Consider the following 11,492-nt stretch of genomic DNA (forward strand, 5'->3'; position numbering starts at 1 on the left):
CTTTAATAAGAATAAAGAGAAAACATAAAACCAGATACTGCTATTTGATATATTTCCTGAAGCGTCCACCCATAAATTTCATTATGTCCGATTTTAAAAATGTATCTAAATGGAAAAAGTGAATAAAAAACTAATTTTGAGATAATGAATTGTAAAAAAAACAAACAAAAAAAAACACCCAGCACATTTTCAGTTCTAATGACAAAACGTTTGACTGAGGCTGCCGCCTCCAAAGAGAACAATGCCCCATGCCTGGAGCGGCCAAGGGCACCGACCTGTGTCCTCTGAACATTCAATGCCAAGTTTTTTTGTTTTTTTAAAAACAACAAACCTTCATTGGCTATTGACAGAAAGTGTATTTGTTAATTCAGATACAGTCCTGTACACGATTAGGAGAAAACCACCTGAAGACACCGACACCCCGTCGTCCTCACCCACCCCGATCCCAGGCCCCTGCTACCAGACGGCCTCCATGCCAGGCCACTCAGCGCAAGAGGATCCGGCTTCCCTGCCAAGCCGACACCTCCCGTCCTTGGAGGCCGCCCTCCAGGTCACCAGGCAGACCTGGTGCATCCTGACCTCAGTGATCTGCCGGGACGGGGCTCTCCTCCAGCCTCCTCGGGACACAGCAAACACCACGCTGGGCCAGGCGGCCCTCCCAGCATCGGCGAGAATGGACTGCCCATTTCCACGCGGGACTTGCCCATTGTGGGCTCATTACTGTGGATTCACCAAAGCCCTTCGTAAGCCTGGTCATGTCTTACTCCAGATAAAAAGAAGGGAATCACGCGAGAGAGCCCACACTCTCACTTTAAGTGTAAGAGGGGCACTGTCACTGACCTGTCTAAAAGCCCGTCTCCCCCATTTCTAAAGACGTCACACACGGTCCCCCTGGTTCTCTGTCTACCTTCCCCGCTCAGGATCTACGGCAGAAGATCAGAGACGAGCACACTGGGCAGGGGTGGCGAGTTCTGGCGATGACGTGTGAGCACAGCCGGGAGGTCGGCGGCCAGCAGCGTCCTTGGGACACCGCAGCCTGGTCTCTGCGTGGGACTTCCGCACAATGAACCGCTCCCACCGTCGAAACTACTGCAGCAAAAGGAGGTAGTAGAGGAAGACTTAGGGATATGGAGAGCTGGTATATACGATGCCTACGAAGTAAAAAGTCAGGTTATAAGGGAGAATTGTATCACAGACCCACATGTTAAAAGTAATTTCTGAAAAAATGTTGCAGGCTATGTCCTCCAACACGGATGGGAGAAAAACCTGCATTTTCTTCGCCCCCCATTCTGCCTCCTTTGGTTCACCTGTATCAGGCGCGTCCAGCCTGTAGCCCACAGGCCGCATGCGGCCCAACACAAAATCATGGATTTACTTAAAACATTATGACCTTTTTTTTGTGATTATATGTCACAAGGTATTTATCGTGTGGCCCAAGACAATTCTTCTTCTTCCAGTGTGGCCCAGAGACACCAAAAGGTTGGACACCCCGGAAAACATTTACAATCAATGCACATTACAGCTTAATGTAAACGTTAAATAAGTAATATACAATATTCTATGTTTTTTGTAAATATCTGCGTTACACATAGCATATGACCCCTGTAGTTGTCAACCTCAGTACATTTGCACATCAAAATGCACATTCCTTTGTAACTGTCCACGACAAGAACAGAGTAGCTCATTTTTATTAATTGTGTAAGGAGACACACATATCCCGTGGCGGTCATCTATCCAACACCAACCCACCCAGTCAATAGTGATGAAGGGCCTTTTTCCATGCCAAGCGCTGTGGCCGGCCGCTAGGAAACCAGGGTGACAGGGTGTGGTCCAGCCGCTGGGTGTCTTGGCATTCAGGAAGTCTGTTATTCAACTTAAATTCCATGCGTGTACAACTATACCGCCGGGGACCAACCCGCGAAACCCGGGCTTTTCAAGGGCAAAACAATAGGACAGAAATGCTGTACATTGTTCTTAAAATGACACATGAATCTTAAAATGTATACTGTGTGGATTATTCATGAGATTCCTGCAAGGAGGATGTCCCCAGGATTTTTGCCAGGGACACGCCTGAGGCTGCAGATAAGGATCAAGCATCGGGACCTGCTCCCACAATGGAAAACTCCACCCGTTCCCTGGAACTTTTCCATTCCTGTCACTGGAGGATTTGCCTGAGGCCATACTCATCCCCCAAGGCCCCCACTTCACACTGGTTATGGATGGTCTCTCTGTTCCAAGCAGACTTCAAGGGCAGTTTCCCGCCATTGGGCAAGGCCATGCATGTGCATGTGCGCGTGTGCATGAGTGTGTGAGCATATGTGTGTATACATGCATGTGTGTGAGTGCCTCTGTGTGCAGGCGCGTGTGGCATAGCCTCCAGCACCACATTAAGACATAATCCCATTACAATTTAAAGAACTATTGTTTCAACACTTTCTTTAGGTGGTTAATATCCTTCAGCGTCTTGGCTGATTTGAACTCATCTAAACCAAGGAAATTATCACATAGTAAATTCTCAACTTCTCAACACCCAGATGCAATTTCCTTAATTGTGAAGCACGTGTCGGTTCAGCTCCAGAGGCTCCCGTGGAGCAATGATTTCAATGAACATAGTTTCATAAGCCTCGCACATACGCTCGAATTTTGCCAACTCTGCTCTTACCCAATTCCATATGCCTGCAAACATGCAGGCGTATTAAAACCAGTACCAGGGATTCTAAATATGTCAATTTGTTACTCAAGGCTTTAAAAAAAAATAACCCTAAGAACAGAGTAATTACTTTGACACAATAAATTAGTTTAAAGGAACTTATAAATTTCCTGTTTCAAGTATCCTGTTTCTATGATACTTAATGGGGTGGGCAGAAGCAGAGTTACAGTTGGGAGTGTGCAACACAGTTTATTCTTGCATTGTTTACTAATTATTCTATGATTTTCCATACAAACAACTGGCTCGCCCATCCCATACAACATGTGAGCCGTTAAATGCCTGGGCAGGGCTTTTCCTGGGTACCTGGGCACACGGTCGGGCAGAAGCTGCCATTGGACTGCCACGGGTGTGTCTCCACCAGGCTGCTCGGCACCCGCGCCACATCATTTGAGGGGGCACCAGGGCACGCGGCCATCCTGCCTGCAGGGTGTCCTGCAACTCGGTCCCCTACTCGGATCGGCAATATTATGTCCAGGCACTGTGCCCAGCCATCATCCCTGCCACCCTGAGAAGTCACCAGAGGTTGTTAAAATTAACTTACAGTTTGATCAACTAGGCAGGCTTTTTATGTTTTTGTTAAGTGTACTGATCTCATTTATAAGATATTAGATATGAGCATTTATTTGTCTTGGTCTGTAAATATCTTGTAAATTTGTTTTTAAATATGTACATACAACTTCTTAGAGAAAGATAATAAAATTGCACTGCGTCGTCAGCAATTGCTAGAACTCTGCAGAGCAGCCTGGCCTGAAGAGTTGCTCCCAGCTTTATAAAGGCTGCTCGCAGTCTGAGACGGATGTGCCTCTCCTCAGACATCACCGCATTTGTTCATCTGTTTGCCAACTTGTTTATATCACAAATAAAACCAGAAAGGAGGACCAGGAACAAAATGTTGGTCATAAACGCACTTACATTTGCACGAGTGTTGCCAGGCACTGACCGACTGACCTGGTCCCTGGTCCGTGCTGGAGACTGCCTCGCTGGGGGCGCTGCTGGGGTGGGCCCCCACGCACGGTCGCAGCTCTGCACCGCCCTGACTGCCCCCCCGCCCCTGCCCCCTCCCTGCACTGCCCCCTGCCCCCTCCCTGCACTGCCCTCTGCCCCCTCCCTGTACTGCCCTCTCCCTGCACTGTCCCCTGCCCCCTCCCTGCACTGCCCCCTTCCTGCACTGTCCCCTCCCCCTCCCCTGCCCCCTTCCTGCACTGCCCCTCTCCCTCCCTGCACTGCCCTCTCCCTGCACCGCCCCCTCTCTCTAATGGATCCTTTCCGACTGCACGGTGAGGCAAGGTCCCTTCCCTCTTGGGGTGTGAAGTACAGTTCAAATACAGGCTGACTCGTCGTCTTCCTGTTCACCCTTTCAAAAATGTATTTAATTTCTTGCAAATGCACTGAATGGAACTGAAACTCTGATGCAGATTAATTCATAGTTTTCTTCTAATCCCAGTACAACTCTCAGCACTCGCTGTGGGAACCCTGCAGCCCCCCGGGGCAAGAGGCCAGGGGACAAGCTGCAGTCTGCCTAGTGTGTACAATTTTATCCTTTATTTCTCGACGGAGATCAGCCTGGCCCTTGCGTTTCAGGAAACAGCCACCTCTGGGCCACGGAAGAGCACTGCTGGGGTCTCCGCCAGCCAGCGAGACGCCCCAAGCCAGCGGGCGGGCACTCGCCTTTGAACTGCGAGAACTGCTGTCACTAGAGGGTGCTCGACGTCCCTCTAAAAGGCCCTGAGAGGGACTGCTGGTGCACCCCGTGCCTGATTTTGCATTTCTGGAATTTATCATCATTCTGCGAAGCTGTCTCATTTTCATCCACTGACATGAAAGCGCAACATTCTTAACACAGCCGTTGTTTTTGGAAAATGCCAACTGCCCACCATCCCGACGAGCAGAAGGGAATATGTGTGTGCACAAAGGCACTGTCGACCCAGCGGTCGGCACACGGGGCTGAAGGCGCCGCCACTCTGGGCGAGGTGGGGCCGCAGAAACTGTGGGTCTCCACCACCGCGGGCGACCCCAAAGCCCGCCAGACGTCCCACTTCACAACAATCCTTCGTGGTGTGCGAGGGCCCCAGCGCAAGCTCCCCCAAGCAGACGGGTGTGTTCTGAGTGTGTTTGTTTTCTCTGCAGGTGACGGGGGTTTCAGGGGGTTTCAGGGTCCCTTCTTGCCTGGGACTCAGGCCATTCGTGGATCCTTTCTCCCAATGGGCCCGTGGGACATCGCAGAGGACACGACCCACGGCATGTGACAGGGCCTTCGCAGTGCCCTCCCTTCTTTAAAAAAAAAAGTGTGGTATTTCAGGATAGGCTTATAGTGCCTCACAAATTATATACATACACAGGAAGTAAAATAAGCTTGGGGACTAAAAAGGAGGGCTCTCTGGCAATAATTCTGCAGTTACACTGACTTTCCATCATCAACGCATTAAACACTTAAAGCAAAATACAGTGCCTTGGAAATATTTGCAAAACAAAAAAAGGTAACTGATTTTGCAACTTTTCTCTATGTGTCCTCACTTGTGCTTCAAAATATCTGTAGTATTCCCTTTGCTCGCCCTGCACTCTGGCTCATGCACCAAGGAAGAGCGGGGTCAACGGGTGACAGTTGTTTGTTTGTGTTCCTGGCTGGCGGGGGTGGGGGCAAGGCTCCCACTACCCTGCAAAGAGGCCCCAGCCGTGTTTTCCTCTGGGGCTGCCAGCGGAGCAGAGGTTCTACTTTCAGCGAGCCCCGCAGAAGGATAATGAAGGCTCTGTTCCATCTGTTGGTCTGCGATTTTTAAAGGGAAACCAACTTTACTTTCGCACGCAAATGGCACAGAGTAGACGGGACCAGGCGCTGTGGGTTCCGCTGGCCTCCCTAGCACGCAGCAGCTCCCGACTGAGGATGTCGGCACAAGAGAAAGGCTACGCCAGGCTCAACGCACCCGGCACCCACAGCCACTGGCTGGCTTAGGTGGACGCTGAGGATGGAGGTACAGAGCTAACTCCTATGTCAGCAAGTGAAAGACCCAGACACGTGGGGGTCAGGAAGCTGAATGGATGAACACATGCATGGATGAATGAATGAATGAATGAATATGTGCCCTCTATTTTGCCCGCATCATGATGCATTTGTAGCAAACTTACCAGAATCTCAAAATACAATAGCTCTCATTTGTGTATTACCTTATACAAATAGCCCTTACTTACAATGTTCCAAAGTTAACACCGTCTAAAATTATTTCCAGCAACACTATTTCAGCAAATGGGTTGATTTCACAGGTACTTATCAGGCTCCCTGTGGGTGGCAGCTCACTGTGTTTCTAGACACCGGCCACACCACCCGTGGGGCACGCAGTTGCCAGTGAGGCCCCATCGGACTTCCCATCACACATTCCCTCCTCACGAGGGGGCGCGCGCACTGCCTCCCCCAGAGGGCGGGGCCCAGGTCCCCACTCCTCGGAGCCAGGGGGCCTGTGGCTCCCGCAGGAGTTCAGCCACAGGACGTCCAAGGCTGCCCAGGAAGGTGACGCAGCTCCCACCCTGTGCTCCTACAGATGGCACACGCCCACCCCACCTGCCGTCCTGGAGGGGCCCAAGCCGTCCCAGAATTCCCGCCGTTAGTCTGTCCAGCCGCAGCCGCCACTCGATCACAACTGCCTGAGACCCTGAGTGAAAAATGCCTAGGGCAGCCCAGTCGGCCCCTGGAACCAGAAGGAATAAGGAGAAAAACACTGTCACTGTGATTTTCAATCGAGTGCTGGGTCCTGCAGTGAAAGGCGACCAGAACACCATCAGAGGGCGCCTCGTTCAAAAGGCGATTTTTGCGACGTGGTTCCAGTAGACACTAGTCTCCCTGTGTGACGATCCATCCCCCATCGGACCTTCACCGGCACCAAATGTATGCACAGCTGTGTCAGGTACGGGGGATGCAGGAAAGGAGGTAGCAGCCTTCAGCCAAACCAACAGCAACCTCATGTATTAGCTGGAGAAACAAAAACAGGCCCAAATCCCCACAGCATTCTACCCAGGAGAACGGGCAAAAGTCACGCCCATCCACAGCTCTCCCCTCTCCCTCACCGAATGCGCATGTGCCTCAGGGTCCCTTGACAGAGTCCCAGGGGAAACGCCCCCCCCCGCCCCCCTGCCCCTGCTCTGGACACACTTCCTCAGCGCGCCCCACCCTGGCATTCATATTGCTGGCTCCCCATGCCCATTTTCCAGACACACCTCTGCCCATCCACCCCAGATTACTTTCCCAAGCAGACATGGGAACACGTCCCTTTCCCCCTTGGGACTCCCACTGAATCAGGGCTGGTGGATGCGAAGCAGGCGAAGAGGCTCCTTTACCCCGAGTTACTAAAAAGAAAGCCCTAGTGTTTAGAAAGCGGCATTATTATTTCCCCTGAAACACTAGCTCCCAGAATTCAAGGGCTCCGTCCCCAGCGTGGTCTCCAAGGGTTCCAGGATGCCAGGGCGGGCGGGGGCTTCCATCAGCGCACTGTGCCGGTAACGAGAGCCATCTGGAAGGCTGCAGCGGTGGGCCTGGCCGGCCGCTGGACCAGCGCAGTCCCACGGGCGTGGGGACCCACGGGGGTCTCTGTTTCCAAGGACCACTGTCCTATGCACCGCCCACCCCCCACAAGACAGACACTGAGCAGCCGTCCCCGGGGGGCATTCTCTCCAAACGTCCACAAGGCTCCTGAGAAGGTGGTGAGGTATCGGGCTTTGTGGCTCACGTGCTGAATCCCAGCCGAAGCGGCCCTGCTGCTCCAGCCCCAGAGGGCCTGGGCGCCCGGCTCGCCTCCCGGGCCCAGCGGGGTCTGTGCCGTATGAGCCCGTGTTCTCTGAAGCAGCTTCGGGCTCAGGCGTGGAGGCCCTCCGTGCGTCTCACGCGCCACTCTCTGTTTTATGGAATTCTGGCACCGGGAGGGGCTCTTTTTTATTTTATTATTTTCTTTAACAGCCAGAAAACGGGGAAGTTCACAAAGACATTTTTCAGCTGCCTGAAGTGACCCTTAACTTAACAGGTTTTGCCTAATCTGTAAATTGGAGTTAAAAGTATTCCAGTACCTTTGGAGCAGGAGCTCTTTGTCTGTAACGGGCGGGGAGGCCGCCAACAATGGGGCTACACATACCTTGCGCCTCTTTGTTAGCGGCTGCAAACCAGAAACAGATGTGAAATATCAGCGGCTACCTCGGACTGACCCGTGGAAGCTGTGGCTAATCCAGATCATTCCTAATAACTCAGAACTGCCACCACGTAACTATCTAATTTTTTTCTCACTTACAAATGCAAAAGAGACTTGACAGAACACATTAAAATCCATTTCCCTCTGAACACAGATAGGTTTTCACCGATGAGACCCAGGAATGGGAGCTTTCTCCACTGAGCTGTATGGCTGTCATCTATGTTTTGTTTAGGTGATCGTTGGCTTTAACAAAGCAAGACCGGGAATGGGAGCGATTATCCTGGAAATTAGAAATTCCTCTTGGTACCTTGCCCCAAGGTGCTCGTACATGGAAGAAAACCTAGAGGTTTAGGGTGAAGAACCTAGCATCCCAAAACATTGCCCTATCGTGGAAACCTTTTTCATTTTCCTGAGTTTAAAGTAATGAATATAAGTAAAGGAGAAAAATCAATAGATGTGGGGATGATTCATAACCTCCCAAATGAAGAAATCCATCGTTCTGCCCTAAATTTGAACATTCTCTCAATAGTATGTCTATTTACTAGATCCGAGAGGAACTATTTTAACATAAAATCAAATAGAAAGTTGTTTCAGACATTGAATATTGTTTTTTACCTGAAGGCCGGCACAGGGTGGAATGACTGCGGAGGCAAGGCTAGACAATGACTGATTCTTGGCACTTACAAATACGGCAATGACACCGTCACGTGACGTAGGACCTCCTAGTCCTGCACAGAAATTAGACGGATGCATGTGCGCAGGTGCGAGGAAGGACGAGAACCCCCATGTCCCCCTACCTCCTCACGGTCAGACTGCGCAGGGCAAGGCGCGAAGCACACCGTGATTTCGTGTATCACTAGGAAAGGAAAAATAATTCTGCCAAACAAAGGCAGCCGCAGCGCATGCTTCTTCATCAGCCATGAGGCACACTGAATCTTTGAAAACAGGCAATGGGGTATCCTTAGGAAAGAGCAGACCCGGGCTGCCCTGCAATGTCACTGGGACTAGGCTTCAGTTCCTCTCAACCCTGGCACTATGAACACCTTGGGCTGGATAGTTCTTTTTGGGGGGCGGGGGTTGGGGGTCTGTCCTGTGCCCTGTAGGTTGTTTGCTAACACCGTTGGCTTCTACATGCAAGTAGCACCTCCCTCACCCCCAGTTATGACAATCAAAACTGTCCTCAGACATTGGCAAATGTTCCTAAGGGTAGAATGAAAAACGGCCCAGTTGAGAAACACAGCAGCAGAGCAGTTCAATGTGATCAGCGTCGTCGTCTAACTTAGTCTGTTAGTAAATGACGGGCTGTGAGCCACCTGGAGACTGCACCCCTGGGCACGACACACTGACCTAAAACCACGGCATCAACAAAAGCCAGTGCACATACAAGAGTACGTGTTGGCCTTCCCAACCAACAGGATGTGAAGGGGTTTCACACCACTCATCAGCGAGCAAATGCAAGTCAAACCCACAATGAGATATCACACCTGTCAGAATGGCTACTTTCAGAAAAAAGAAGTAACAAGGGTTGGTGAGGGTGTGGAGGAGGGGAACCCTTGTGTTCTACTGGCAGGAACGGAAATCTGTGCAGCCGCCATGGAAAAGGGTACAGAGGTTCCTCCAACAATCATAGAACCACCATGTGTTTAGTCCACTTCTGGGTATTTGCTCCAAGGAAACAACCTGGCTATCTTGAAAGGTGTCCGCACTCCGGTGCTCATCACAGCATTATTCACAAGAGCCCAGACATGGAAATGACCTAAGTGTCCACTGACAGATGAGTAGACAGAGAAAATGTGGTAGGTATGTACCATGGAATATTCATTAGCCAGAAAAGAAGGAAATCCTGCCATTTGTGGCAGAATGGATGGACCTTGAGGACATTGTCATAAGTGAAATAAGTCACACAGTGAAAGATGAACATTGTTATGATTTCACTGACATGTAGAATCTAAAGAAAAATAGCTCTGGCCAGTGTGGATTGGCTGGTTGGAGCATCGCCCTGTAACCAGAAGGTTGCAGGTTTGATTCCCTGTCAGGGCCCATACCTATATCTATGCTGCGGGTTTGGTCCCAGATCTGGGCACGTACAATCCCGGGTCCAGGGCGTGTGTGATCCCCGGTCTGAGCGCGTACAGGAGACAACCAATCGATGTTTCTCTCTTGCATCGATGTTTCTCTCTCTCCCTTCCTCTCTTTCTAAAAAGCAATGAAAAAATATCCTCCAATGAGGATTAAAAAACTCAGAGGTATGGAGAACAGACTGGTGGTTGCCAGAGGGAGGAGAGTAGAGGGCAAAATGGGTACAGGGGGTCAAAGGGCAAAACTTCCGGTTATAAGTAAGTCCGGGGATGTAATGTACGGCAAGGTGACTACAGTTAACAGTACTGTGCTGTATATCTGAAAGTTGCTCACAGAGTAAACTGTAAAAGTTCTCATCATAAGAAATAAAATACATGACTATTGGTGGTGGTGGTGGATTTTAACTAAATTTATTGTGGTGGTCATTTCATACTATAGATGTATGTCAAATCATTAGGTTGTACACTTAAACCAAAACATCAGTACATGTCCACTGTCTCAATAAAAATAAATACATAAAGAAGTTGGATGAGAGCAAGTTGCTATCACAATATTTCACAATTTATAAACTGTCCCAATAAATATGAAAAATATTAAAGAAAATCAAAGTAAGGAAGCTAAACCCCATTATTTTGGGCCTAGTCACAGAACAAAAATGAAAAGTTTAATTTTTGCAGCATTGGCAAGAATGTGGAGCAAGAGCTCTCTCATTCATGCCCATTAGGAACACAGATTAATGCCTTATCAGCAGTCTCTCTTCCATAAATAATCTATAACTATAAAGGACATTGATTAAGTCATTCTAAATGCTCTTAAAAGAAAACTCCAGAAAAATGAAGAAGAAACAATCCAGGCCCAAAGTGATTCACCAGCAAATTCTAACACATTTAAAGAAGGATTGTGTCAGCCTTACACGAATCTTTCCAGATAATACACAAAAAGGAAAAGCTTGGTGTCAGATTAACACTCATACCTCATGAGAGAACAGGACTGCAGGCTGGCCTCTCCCATAAACGCAGATGCAAAAATCCTGAGCAAAACCCCTGAAAGCCAAACCCAACAGCGTATAAAACAGAAGGATCCATATGTCATCAAGCTGGGTTTATTCTAAGAATGCAAAGTTATTTCAATCAATATAAATTATTAAGTTGATAATCTCACATAAAGGAGGGAAAAGCATTTGGCAAATTCAGTGACAATTCGCGATGAACGCTGTTAGTCAATTAGAAATGGAGGAGAACTGGCTTGACCTCATCGAGCGCGTCCACCGAGCCCTGCGGTCAGCCACACGCTCTGACGGAGAGACACCGAGCCCAGCCCTTGCAGGCCAGGAGGAAAGCCGGAGAGGAAAGCGGGGTGTCCCACCCGGCACCTGTCTCGCGCTGTGCTGGAGGTCCTCGTCAGCACGGAAGGCACGAAAATGCAGTAAAATGCCAAAGATTGGGGGGAAAATAGACAAAACCTTGTTAGCAGACGGCACAGGGTTTTGTAGATAGAAAATCCAAGAAAATTTAGAAATGAATCCTTAGATCAAT

The sequence above is a fragment of the Pteronotus mesoamericanus genome, unplaced genomic scaffold (genome assembly GCF_021234165.1).
Source record: "Pteronotus mesoamericanus isolate MK-2021 breed Mesoamerican mustached bat unplaced genomic scaffold, CSHL_Meso_final contig_116, whole genome shotgun sequence".
Taxonomy (NCBI): Eukaryota; Metazoa; Chordata; class Mammalia; order Chiroptera; family Mormoopidae; genus Pteronotus; species Pteronotus mesoamericanus.